Source organism: Camelus bactrianus, chromosome 11, assembly GCF_048773025.1.
Source record: "Camelus bactrianus isolate YW-2024 breed Bactrian camel chromosome 11, ASM4877302v1, whole genome shotgun sequence".
Lineage (NCBI taxonomy): Eukaryota > Metazoa > Chordata > Mammalia > Artiodactyla > Camelidae > Camelus > Camelus bactrianus.
In genome coordinates, this window is record NC_133549.1 from 45901106 (window position 1) to 45915218 (window position 14113).

Sequence of the window (14113 nt, forward strand, 5' to 3'; positions counted from 1 at the left end):
AAGAGAAAATAAAGTTGTTTGTAAGATTATTTATACTCATGGTGGATAATTGGCAAAGATTTTATTGAAGGGTTGGAATCAGAACAGGGGCAAAAATAATAGGTATTAATTACACAGACAGAAAGTATTGGAAAGAACAATCCAGGGGGAGCAAGCAAAGGCGTGGATCAGGGAAATACATTAATCTCACTGAATATGAACAAGGATGGGAAATAAGTGTAGGCTAAATTAAGGGGCCCTTCATTGGCAAAAATATTTGGAATTCATGATGAACAAAATGGAGAACCACTGAAAGTCTGAACAAAAAAATGAAAAGTCTCCTATTAAAAATTAACTGAGTAAGTACACATTTAATATAAAAGGCAACACAAAATGAAGTACATAAATATTTATTTATGTATTCACCTTACGAATGAGCCTTATTCAGAACTGTCACTCAAATATTTTTCACATGAGAAAAAGAAAGTTGTATTCTAGTGTTTCCTATCAGAGCTCCTTAGCTTAAAAATGCTTAAAATTTCTAGACTGTAATTTTTTTTAAAAGCTTAAAACATGGTATCAATTCATCCATATCTGAATATAAGATAGATTTATTTATCTTTAATGATTCAAATATTTGCCAAATAAAGATGTTAATGTGATTAAAATTGCAAATTGTATTAGAAATAGTCAACTGAATTAGAAATAGTAAAATACTAAGTATCAGCACTTTCAAAATTAATCACAAAGTGATATCAAACACATTTAGGCAAACTGATTAGACCACAAGACTGAATAGTCCATACACTCAGCTAACTTTGGACTCTGACTAAGAGGCTCATAGCGTCAGTCAGACTCCACTGCTCTACCACTCTCAGCTAAGCCCTCCTGCTTCATGTGGAGGCTGGTTGCTGCTCAGAGAAAGGACTGCACAGCAATGCGAGTTGTCACATCCTTATAGTGTAACTTTCAAAGATCCTCCGGTTGCTCTTTTAATAACTCTCACAAAAGAGAAAGAAAAGATCCTTCCTGGAAGTTCCCAGTAAACATCCCATTCCACAGGCAATTACAAAGACCTGAGAAAGACAGACAACAAGTTTCTTCTGTATAGCACAGGGAGCCATATTCAATATCTTGGAGTAACCTATAATGAAAATAAATACGAAGAGGAATATATGTTCATATATATATGACTGAAACATTATGCTGTAAATCAGAAATTGACACACTGTAAACTGACTATACTTTGATAAAAAGACTTCACATCAAAAAAAAAAAAAAAGACCTGAGAAATATGCTTTATCTATGAGTTAAAGTTAATCAAGGTGTATCCCTGTAGCTGAGGAAAATCAGATGACTCTTAAATAACTCAAGCAGAAGGCAGTAGAGAGAGATAACAGCGCTCAAATTATTGATAAGTAGTTGATATACATAAGCCTTCATTTAAAAATACAAACAAAAAGTATCTCATGAGTAGAATTCCTGAAGTCATTTTCACTTTAAATCTGTGTATCATGTCATAAAAAACCCATATATTTATTCTATAGAAATTTAACAATGAGCAAAATAATGATAATTTTCTTATTAAAAAAAAACTTTACAATAGTAAAAAGCAACTGGAAATATCATAGTCCAAGGAAAACAGTAAATAACTAGCTATAATACATTCACTGTTTGAAAATACTGTACCAATCTGCCTCATTTCCTGACAACAAAGGTCAGTTTTACCTGACTTATGACTGGTTGGGAGCTACTTACCAAGTGTTAAGACAAGAGGCAATCAGTTTTTCTTTTAACATGGGAATGTATTTCTATGAGGTGTTGTAATAAAGCCTGTTTCTTTAATTTATTCTTCATTTTCCACTCAAAATATTGTCCTATGACATATGTTTACTTTCACTGAGGTAATTAGAACAGTAGATGAAACCACTGCTAGGGGTAAGCTGGCAAATAACTGTAGGATAATTTATTCTAGCTACTGTAAGAAAATTTGAGTCAAACAGGCAATTAATTTTAAGCCTGATCAAAAGATGCTGTTATCTCCATGAGCATAAAGTAGAAACAATGACTTCTAATTCCAAGGCAAAAAAATACTGGATTCACATAAATGAAAATGATGTTTTTCCTCAAAATAATCTGTTAGAAAAGAGGGATCACATTTGTTTAACAACATCTCTAATAGTATGGGTGCTTTCTCTCTATTGATTTCAACAGCAAAGCATTATTTGGAGAAGGTGCATTATCCTGAGATTCTCCCAGTCAATGCTAGTTTGAAAGGTTTTTATAATTTTTACTGAAGTATAGTTGATAAACAATATTGTGTTAGTTTCAGATGTACTGCATAGTGATTCAATATTTTTGCAGATTACACTCCACTTTAGGTTATTACAAGATAATGGGTATAATTCTCGTGCTATACAGTATATCCTCATTGCTTATCTATTTTATATACAGTAATTTGTATCTGTTAATCCAATACCCTCAATTTTCCCCTCCTCTCTTCCCTCTCCCCACTTTGGTAACCACAAGTTTGTTTTCTGTATCTGTGAGTCTGTTTCTGTTTTGCAAATACATTCATTTATATTATTTTTTAGATTCCACATATAAGTATATCATACAATATTTGACTTTCTCTGACTGAAAGGTTATTTTTGATTAGTGGGTTTTTCTGCTGTTTTGTTTAATTGGAGTAGGAGAGGAAGAAAATAAGCAAGGAATACAAATAAGCAAGGATTCCAGGAGGTAGAACCATTCAATTGCAAACTATCATAAAGGGTCTTTTAAACATTACCTTCAAAAACAATATAGTAAGAGACTAGGTTGTAGAGATCAAAATTTTATACTTATATTTTTTAAGAAAGAGATTTAAAGGAAAATTTTTAGGCAGAAAGACTATATCTTATGGAAACATAAATCTACACAAAGAAATAAAAAGCAACAGAAGTAGTAAATACAGAAAGATATTTTAGAAAAGACAAATAAAAGATAAACACATGAAAGCCATTTTTTAAAGTATATTTGACTGCTTAAAGCAAAAATAATATCAGCATACTGAGGGGTTTACAGCACAAAATCAGAAGGGAGAGAATGGCAGTATATATACTGTTGTAAGGTTATTACATTGTGTTCAAAGTGGTATAACATTATTTGAAGATAGACTGTGATCAAGATAAATACCGTAAGTCCTACTGCAGCAGTTCTCAACAGTGTCCCAGAGATGCTTTCATGAGGTCTGTAGAGTCAAAACTATATTCCTAATGGTGCTAACAGTTTGTCAATGTGTTGACAATGGCATTAATTTTGCTAAAGCAATTCTGAATAAAACTATTGATGCCCCAGCATAAATCAAGACAATGGCACCAAACAGTATTACTAATCACTGTATTTATTCTTCATGACATGCACTCACAATTTAAAAAAAAGGGGGGGGGAGGGTGCTAGCCAATTCCTCTTAAGATTGTCCATGATAAAACAGTAAAATGTATTAATTACATTAAATCTTGACCTATGAGTAAACATCTCTTAAATATTCTATGTGATTAAAGGAGAAGTATACCTAAGGAACTTGTGCTACACACCAAAGTACAGTGGTGTCTAGAGGAAAAGCACATGTGCAATTATATGAATGGTGAACTGGTCAAACCCCTTTTATCATGAACACTATTTTTACTTAAAAGAAAAACTGATTGCAAACTATATTGTAATTCAGATGTGAATATATCTGGCAGACATTTTCTCAAATTCAGACAAAGTGAGCACTTCATCTCTGTGGTATTCCTCCCCAAAAAACAAAACTCAGTCAAGTCCTGTGGAAATCATCAGACACACCCAAACTGAGGATGCAACATAATAAGAAATACATATTTGGTCTCTGCCCATTTCCTGGCACATAGGCTTTGAAACCCTTGATATCTCTAATGTGTCTTTTTGTATGCTAATGAGATGACTAGTGGCTGAATGTCCCTGGATATTCTCAGGATAGGGGCTAGTTGCCAAAGGTACTAATCATATAATTACAGGGTTAGAAATTTCAGCTTTACCCCCTGACTTCTGGAGGAGTTTTGGAGGTTGAGCTAATCACTAAAACCCAATGATTTAATCAAGTGTGCCACTATAGTAAAGCCTCCATTAAAAATCCTAACTGAAGGGGTTCAGAGTGCTTCTGGGTTGGTGAACACACCATAGTACTAGAAGGGTGACGTACCCAGAGCGTGCGTGGAAGTTCCATGTCCTTTCTCATAAACCTTGCCCTGTGTATCTCTTTCATCTGGCTGTTTACGAGTTGTCCCCTTTTTATAATAAACTGGTAATCTAGTGAGCCATCTATTTTCGTGAGCTCTGTGAGTGGTTCTAGCAAATTAACAAACCCAAGAAGGGTGTCACAGGCATCTCCAATATACTGCTATTGGTTAGAAGTACTAGAAGCCTGGATTTGTGACTGGCATCTGAAGTGGGAGGCAGTCTTGTAGGACTAAGGCCTTAACTTGTGGGATGTGATGGTAAGTACAGGATAACAACGTCAGAATTAAATCAATTTGTAGGACATCCATCTGGTGTTGAAGAATTGGTCAAAGTGGAAAAAAAACCTGACATAGTCACTGTCAGAAATACTGAGGGAAGAAAATAAATAATAGTTCTTCTTTTAAAAGACATTTTGGAAAATATCTGACCAGTATTCCCCAAAAGTGTCACAGTCATAAAACCAAGGAAAGATTAAGAAACTATTAAGGGGCATAGAGACAAAGAAACATGATAATGAAATACAGTGTGGTATCCTGGACTAAATCCTGAAACAGAAAAAGGACATTAGCAGAAAAACTGGTGAAATCCAAATGAAATCTGGAGTTTTAAATGTTGGCTTCTTAGTTTTGACAAATGTTCAAGGTAATGTAAAAAGTTAACATTAGGGAAAACTAAGTGAGGAGTATACAGGAACTCTCTATATTTTCTTTTCAACCTTTCTGTATATCTAAAATTATTCCAAAATAAAAAGTTCATTAAAACAAACAAAAAAGATGAATTGATCCAATGATTTCAAGGAAAGTAACTGAAAGTAACTGTTGCCAATAATCAGAGTCAATTATTCAAGTGAAAATTAAAATTCTGCAAAGATTGCAAAGCTTCAACATATGTTTCACAGTTTCTAGTACTTAAAATTTTCAGATGCGATCAATGGCGATATTACTGTAATGTTCTGATACTAAATAATGAAATGTTACATTTGGGTTATCTGCATAATTTGATGAACCAATATTTTCCAATACATGATATTACAAATCACATATGGGTAAAAACATCTATTCAAAAGTGCAAGGGAGGGGATTTCAGTCAAGATGGCAGAGTGGTAGGAAAATGAGCTCAACTCTCATTGCGAAAACAACAAAACCACAACTGAATGCTAAACAACCATCGGAAAAAAGACTGGAACCCAGCAAGAAGGATCTTCTGCAACTGGAAACATGAAGAGGGAACCACAGCAGGACGGTAGGAGGGGTGTGCTCATGATATAATTGGGCCACATACCCCCTGGGTGGGCAACCCACAAGCTAAAGAATAGTTAAGTCCCAGAGGCCCTCCCATAGGCATGAGAGTTCTGTGCCCCACGTCAGGCTTCCCAGCACTGGGAGTAGAAGGAGACCCCAGGATATCTGGCTTTGAAAGCCAGTGGGGCTTGGCTCTGGGAGCCCCTTTGGGACTGGGGGAAACGGAGACTTCATTCGCTTGGGAAGTGTACACAGAAACTCACGTGCACCAGGTCAAAGGACAGAGGCAGTGATTTCATAGGAACCTGGGCCAGGCCTGCCTGCTGGTTTTGGAGGTTCTCCTGGGGACGTAGGGAACACGGGACATAAAAGCTGATGGCAGACATTCCAGGAGTGTTAATCTACATGAGCTTTCCAGGAGGCTGATATCTTGATTGGATCATCAGCACCAAGACCTAGCCCCATCCAACAGCCTGCACAGAAGCCTCAGGCCAAACATACAGTGTGGGAACACAGCCCCCGGTAATCAGCAAAATTCCTAAGCCACAAAAGCCTCTAGATATGGCCCTACCCACGAGAAGTGCAGGACCAAGCTTCACCCAGCAGTGGGCAAGCACTGGCTCCTCCTGCCAGGAACCCTGCATAAGCCTCTAGTCCAGCCTCATCCATCAGAGGCAGATACCAGAAATAAGAAAACAACAATCCCAAAGCCTGTGGAAGGAATCCAGACAGGCCAGACTCTACACTGGGACTGGCTGGACCATGACCCTTGGGTGACAAGAGAGGAGTGTACTGCTGGGATGCATAGGACATCTCCCACAGAGGGTCACCTCTCCAAGGTCGAGAAACGTAACTAACTTACTTAAAAATAAAAATAGAAAGATAAGCAATACGAGGTGGCAGAGGAACGTCTCCCAGGCCAAGGCATAAGATGAAATCCCAGAAGAAGAAATAAGTGATGAGGAGATAGGCAAATTATCTGAGAAAGAGTTTAAAGTAATGATGGTGAAGATGTTCAGAGAACTCAAGAGGAGTAAAGATGCACAGAGCAAAGTTTTTAGCAAAGAGTTGGAAAATATAAAGAATACCCAAACAGAGTTGAAGAATAAAATCGAAGTGCAAGGGAGACTAACGAATTTTAATATGACAGAGTTGTATGACTTCAAATTCCACAATATAACTTACCTTTAAGAAACTACGACTTGATGAGTTTTGGAATGGTATCAAAGAAGAATAGACTCAATTATCTGAAAAGGTTATTAAAATGCTCTTCCTTTTACTATCTACACAACAGTGTAAGGCCAGGGTTTCTTCACATACTTAAACTAAAACAACATATAAGCAAGAAATTGAATGCAGGAGTAGAGGTAATCCAACCTTCTTTTTTTTTTAAGCCAGACATTAAAGAGATTTGCAAAAATGTAAAACAACATCACAATTCCCATCAGTTTGTTTTTTTTAATAGTTTTTTCAATAGAGTTAAAATAAACATGTTATTTATGTTAACACATAACTTTATTACTGCTTTTTTATTATTGCTATTTTAATTGAATTAACAATATTTTAACATTTCAGTTTTAATTCTGGGTATAGTAATAATTAATAAACAAGCCCATAAACAAAAACTCTTTAGAATTTTTCATACCTAAGAATCAAAAGGAGCTGTGTAAATAAAACATTCGGAAACTTTTGCCCAAGAGTAATCACCGGAAAACTAAAACAAAGGTATATCTAATAAGCCAATAGTGGAAATAAAGTAGAATACTAAAAATACTCATTTAATCCAAAAGAAGGCAGTAAATGAGAAAAAGAAAAAAATACCAGATGGGACAACTTGAAAAGTAGCACCAATATGGTAAATTCAAACCAAGTCATATCAATAAATACATTAAATGACATGCCATTTAAAAAAGAGGGTATCAGACTGCATACAAAGACCCAAATATATGCTATATACAAAAAAACCCACATTAAATATGAAGATGGATAAAAAGTAAAAGGATAGAAGAATAAATATCACACAAACACTAACTGAAAGCAAGCTGCAGTGACTAAATTAAAGTCAGAGAAAAACTTCATAGTAAGAACCATTACTAGACCAAAAGGGACATTACATTAATGGTAAAGAAGTCAATTCATCAAGAAGACATCAAAACAAAGATTCAAAAGAAAAGAAGAAGAAAAAAACAAAAGGAGAAACAGCCAAGTAGATTATGGTATACATTTTATTACTCCTCTCTTAGTAATTCACAGAACAAACAGAAAATCAGCAAAATTATACAAGACTTGAACAACATTATCACCTAACATGACCTAACTGACATTTATAAAACACTAACCCAACATCAGCAGGATGGCTGAAAAAGAATGAAACTGCATAATATATATTATGAGCATAATGGAACTGAATTAGAAATTATTTACAGAAACATACCTGGAAAAGTTCTGAAATATTTGAAAATTAAAACAACACATTTCTCACAGACAAGCAAAAACTAAAAGAGTTTAGCAACACTAAACCCATGCTAAAAGAAATATTGACAGGTCTACTCTAAATAGAAAAGGAGGATGCTACAAAAATGAGAAACTCATAACTGGAAAGGTGATAGCTACCATGAATTACAAGTAGAATAAACATAAAATTGTAAAAGAAGACATCTAAATCATTAAGAGTGGGAGAGGGAAGCAAGGAAAGCCACTGTGGAAAACAGTATGGAAATTCCTCAAAAGACTAGGAATAGACTTACCATATGACCCAGGAATCCTGCTCCTGGGCATATATTCAGAAGGAACCCTACTTCAGAAAGACACCTGCACCCCAATGTTCATAGCAGCACTATTTATAATAGCCAAGACATGGAAACAGCCTAAATGTCCATCAACAGATGACTGGATAAAGAAGATGTGGTATATTTATACAATGGAATACTATTTAGCCACAAAACCTGACAACATAATGCCATTTGCAGCAACATGGATGTGCCTGGAGAATGTCATTCTAAGTGAAGTAAGCCAGAAAGAAAAAGAAAAATACCATATGAGATCGCTCATATGTGGAATCAAAAAAAAAAAACAAAACATAAATACAAAACAGAAACAGACTCACAGACATAGAATATAAACTTGTGGTTGCCAAGGGGTAGGGGGGTGGGAAGGGACAGACTGGGATTTTAAAATGTAGAATAGATAAACAAGATTATATTGTATAGCACAGGGAAATATACACAAGATTTTGTGGTAGCTCACAGTGAAAAAAAAATGTGACAATGAATATAAGTATGTTCATATATAACTGAAAAATTGTGCTCTACCCTGGAATTTGACACAAAATTGTAAAATGACTATTACTCAATAAAAAAAATTAACGTTAAAGAAAATAAATTAAATGGGTTCAAATTTGAAAAAAAAAAATGTACATCTATTCTTCATAAAAACTCAATCCTTAACATGATTAAGTAGATCTATCTTAACCCAAAAACCATCATTATACTTAACGGGGAACCACCAGAAATATTTCCATCAGAGTCAGAAACAAACAAAGGTTATTTAATCACTCACACTGAAGCAAATGGTAAAGTTTGTGGAATTTTGCATTCAATTACCAGGGTTCAAATCCCAACCTTGCCACCTAGAACCTACATGACTGTGGGCAATTTACTTACTATTTCTCTGCTGAGTTTCCCTCTCTGTAAATGGAGATATGATAATACTTAAATCTTAAGGCTGCTTGCTGTGAGGTGTTAATAGCTTGATAGGTCTAAAGTACTCAATAGGTGCATGTAAGTATTTGGTAAATATTGACTATCATTGCTACTATTTAATATTATTTTTGAGATACTAGACAAACCAAACAAAGAAGAAGGGAATTAGAGGTGTTAAGAGATAAAATTATCTACATTTTAGTTACTATAATTGTAAAACTTGAAAATCCAAGACAGTCTAAAAAAAAAAAAACACACACACACATTTCTGAACAATCATGAGTAAAAGAAATAACAGAAAATATTTTTAATCAAGTGAAAATAAAAATACTGAAACTTGTGAAACACAGCTACAGCATAGTTAGAAATGTATAGTTTAATACACATATTAAAAAGATAAAGATCTAAAATTAATGATCCACCTTAAGAAAACTAGAAAAAAAAACGAATTCAAAGCAAGAGGAAAGTAAATAATAAAGAGCAAAAATAACTGAGACAGAAAAAGCGAAAGAGGTTAAAATCAATGAAACAAAAAGTGTTTATTTTTAAAGATCAGTAAAACTGATATATTCTGGTAAAACTGACCAAGAAGAAGACACAAATGACTAAAATTAGGAATATATGAGAGATAATCTCTATCCATATCACATAACCAGTAGACATTAAAATAAACATTATTAACAACGTTATTCCAATAAATCCTACAACATAGGTGAAATCTAAAAATCTCTTGAAGATGTAAGTTGCCCAAACTGACTCAAGAAAAAATACATCAATTAAAATATTAAATTCATAATTAAAAACCTATTCAGAAACAAAAACACTCCACACTCAGTTTATATGTTAGAAATTCTCAATGGGGGTCGATTTTGGCCCCGAAGAATGTTTGGCAACATCTAGAGACATTTTTGGTCACCACAACTGTGAGGGGATGCTACTGACATCTACTGGGCAAAGGCCAAGGATGCTGCTAATCTTACATTGCACAGGAAAGGCCCCAAGAACAAAAATTACAAGGCCTACAATGTCAGCAGCACTGAGGTTGGGAAACCATGGCTTAGATAATGTCACTGATTGGAAAAGGAGGAACAAAAACTGTTTTTGTTTGCACATGCCATGACTGCCTATGTAGAAAATCCAAAAGAACGGTCAAAAAAATTCCTGGAAGTAGTAAGCGATTACAGCAAGGTTGCAGGATATAAGGAAAGTCAATCACTTTCTTATATACCAGCTATGAATAAAAGGAATTTGAAATCAAAACACATTAATATTTCCATTAGCATACAAAAATGAAATAATTAGGTATAAATCTAACAAAATATGTACAATATCTACATGAAGAAAATTACAAAACTCTGATGATACCAAAGAATGACTAAATAAATGAAGAGATAATCCAATTTCATGAATAGTAAGATCAAGAGATACTGTCAAGATATCAGTTCTTCCAAACTTGATCTATAGATTTAACACAATCCCAATAAAAATCGCAACAAGTTACTTTGGGGACACTGACAAAGTGATTCTAAAGTTTATATGTAGAGGCAAAAGACCCTGAATAGCAAACACAATATTGAAGAAGAAAGTTGAGGACTGATACTACCTGACTTCAAGATCTACTATAAAGCTACAGTAATCAAGCAGTGCAGTAATGACAGAAGACTAGACAAATAGATCAATGGAACAGAATGGACAGCCCAGAAATAGACCCATACAAACACAGTTAACTAACTTTGGACAAAGGAGCAGAGGTAATAAAATGGAGCAAAGACAGTCTTTTCAACAAATGGTGTGGGATAACCGGATATCCATGTGTAAAAAAAAAATGGATCTAAATGTAGACCTTACACTCTCCACAAAAATTTTAACTAAAAATGGATTATAGACCTAAATGTAAAACAAAAAACTAGAGAACTACTAGAAGATAAGAGGAAACCTAGATTACTTTTGGTATGATGATGACTTTATTTAGATATAAGACCAAAGGCATAATCCATGAAAGAAATAAATGAGAAGCAGGACTTCATTCAAATTAAAAGCCTATGCTCTGTGAAAGACACTGTCAAGAGAATGAGAAGACAAGACAAGACACAGACTGGGAGGAAATGTTTGCAAAATATATATCTGAATAAAGGACTGCTATACTAAATCTCCTAAAACTCTACTGAGTTCTTTTGGCGAAAGATCAGAAAAGAAACCTCACTAAATAAGATATACAGATATCAAGTAAACATTAAAAATGCTCTACTTCATATGTTAATTGAGAATTGCAAATTCAAACAACAATCAGATACCACTACACACCTATTAGAATGGTCAAAATCCAAAATGCTGACAGCACCCACTACTGGTGAGGACGTGAAGCAACAGGAATGCTCATTCATTACTGGTCGAAATGCAAAATGGTACAGCTACCCTGGAAGACAATTTGGCTGTTTCTACAAAACTAAAATGCCATACAATCCAGCAATCAGGGCTCTTTGGTATTTATCCAAATGAAATGAAAACTTACATCCACAAAAATACTTGCACACAGACGTTTACAGCAGCTTTATTTATTATTGATAAAACTTGGAGGCAACCCAGATGTACTTCAGGATGTGAGTGAATAAATGAACTGTGGCACATTCTGACAATGGAATATTATTCAGCATTTTAAAAAAATTTCATGTCATGAAAAGACATGAAGAAAACTTGGATGGCTATTACTAAGTGAAAGAAGTCAATCTGAAAAGACTGTACTACTGTATAATTCCAACTATATGACATTCTGGAAAAGGCATAACTATGGAGATAGCAAAAAGATAACTGGTTGCCAGGAGTTAGGGGAATAGGGAGGACGAATAGGCAGAGCAGAGATTTTCAGGGCAGTGAAACTTCTACATAATACTATAATTGTGGATACATGTCATAATACATTTGTCATAACCCATAGAATGTACAAGAGTGAACCCTAATGTAAACTGTGGTCTTTGGGTGATAATGATGTGTCAATGTAGGTTCACTGTTTACCACACAGTACACAAATGTACCACACTGTGGTGTAGGATGTCAATAGTAAGGGAGGTTGTATGTGTAGGGAGAGAAGGGACATACAGAAACTCTGTAATTTCTGCTCAATTTTGATGTGAATTCAATACTGCTCTAAAAATAGCTTATTCATTAAAATATATATAGGTGTGTGTGTAAAGGAAATTGAATCCAACAACATACAAAATGGATAATAACTGTGACTAACTGGAGTTTATCCCAGGAATGCAAAGTTAGTTTAACAATCTGAAAATTTTACAATTTAATAAGAAAAATGGCCAAAACAGAATGCATCTGAGCTTTATCTCATCTGGATGGACGAAAAAACTAGATAGCTAGTGCCATCAGGGACCTGAGAGACATAAATTCAAATCTCTGAAGGATGGTCACCTTAGCCTTCAAATTGTTTTCTACATATGATGTTTCAAATATCACATCCAGCACCCAAAAGGTAACCAGGTACACACAGAGATAAAACAGCATCTGATGATAAAAACTAGAAGAATCAGTATTCAACATAAACAGACCTACAGAATTTCCAGCCATTGGAATTATCAGACACAGACTATGAAACAACTATACTTACTATGTTTAAGAAAATAAAGGTCAAGCTTGAAATGTCAGCAGGGAACTGTAAACTGTAAAAGTGATATAGTAGATTTGAAAAAGAACCAACTACAAACAACAAGAATTGAAAATCACATAACTGACATTAAGAACTCAAAGTATGGGGCTGAGAAATCTGGTTTTTTTTTTTTTTTTTTTTGGTCCTGTTTGCAGTATCATACATGATCATCAAATGGCTGCTAGAATGTTCACACCTGTTACTGCAAATTCAAAACCCAGGGAAAAAGTCTCCTGGGAATTTACTTTAGGTCAGGGTTGGGCTGCCTGATACAAGGTTGCACTGAGGAATCTGTATTCTTAACACATTTCCTAGGTATTCCACTGTGGGAATCAGAATCATAAAGTACCATAATTAATCTTAATGTCCTTGTTTGCAAACCTACTCTTTTATAACTTCTATAATGCCTCCAGAATTTTTCTAATATATGGATTTGATGTCTTAGTGCCTTATATAGAAGTATTTTGGTTAAAACTCAACTTTCTAGCTTTGTGGCTAATGACCTTCACTATCTACCCTACCTCCCTGAAATACTGACCTAATACTAAGCTAAACAATAAACAAGTCTTATGCATTCCTGTTGCTCATTCAATTGCCTCTATCTGGAATGGCTTTCCCATCTTGTCTATCTAGTGAACTTCTACTAGCACACTTCAGAACACAAATCACCTGTCATCTGTGCAGAAAATTATTCACTCTTTCATCTCTACTCTCAAACTTTGTTCACAATTCTACTACAGCACTTACTACACTATATTAAAACTATATATGAACCTTCCCCCTCATGTCCACAGTTATACTAGAATAACTGAAAGGCTCAGACTTATATTTATCTATATTCCAAGAACCTGAATCATGTCTATTGTAATGTTGAATACATTATATATTCATCAAAATGAAAGTCAGACCATCTTAGGAATCTAGGATCAATTAAAGAATTTTGTCCTTCAAGGTCTGCTAGAGAAAAGGTTTAGAGCTTGCTAATATGAGGTCACACAGTGAGTAAGTGGCAGAATGGTATTCCACCACATTCTGATGCCTTGGGTTCTGTATCTAAAGGGATTCACCAGAAAGAGCGTGTACTAGGAGCGAAATGTGAGACAAGATCAGTCTATGGGTTCAAAGGGAGGGAGGCAGGAGTCTTTGATTAGCTTCTCAAAGTAAAATATAGGCTAGGGAGAAGAAATAGAATAGGAGCTTCTCTTCAAAAGACAATGTCAAAGTCAAAATAGCCTGATATACACACTGCCGTGACTTTTGAGTTTCAGTGGACAGTGAGAACACTCCTCCTAAAG

General features: G+C 34.7%; 1 protein-coding gene and 1 non-coding gene across 5 annotated transcripts in view; both read right to left on the reverse strand.

The window, feature by feature from the left end:
• The window catches only part of TBC1D12 (TBC1 domain family member 12), a 74495-nt gene that overhangs the window by 29762 nt on the left and 30620 nt on the right, over nucleotides 1-14113 (reverse strand). The gene's annotated exons all lie outside the window — the stretch shown is intronic.
• LOC123613167 (small Cajal body-specific RNA 16) lies at nucleotides 12962-13124 on the reverse strand. Its single transcript, XR_006720516.1, has one exon.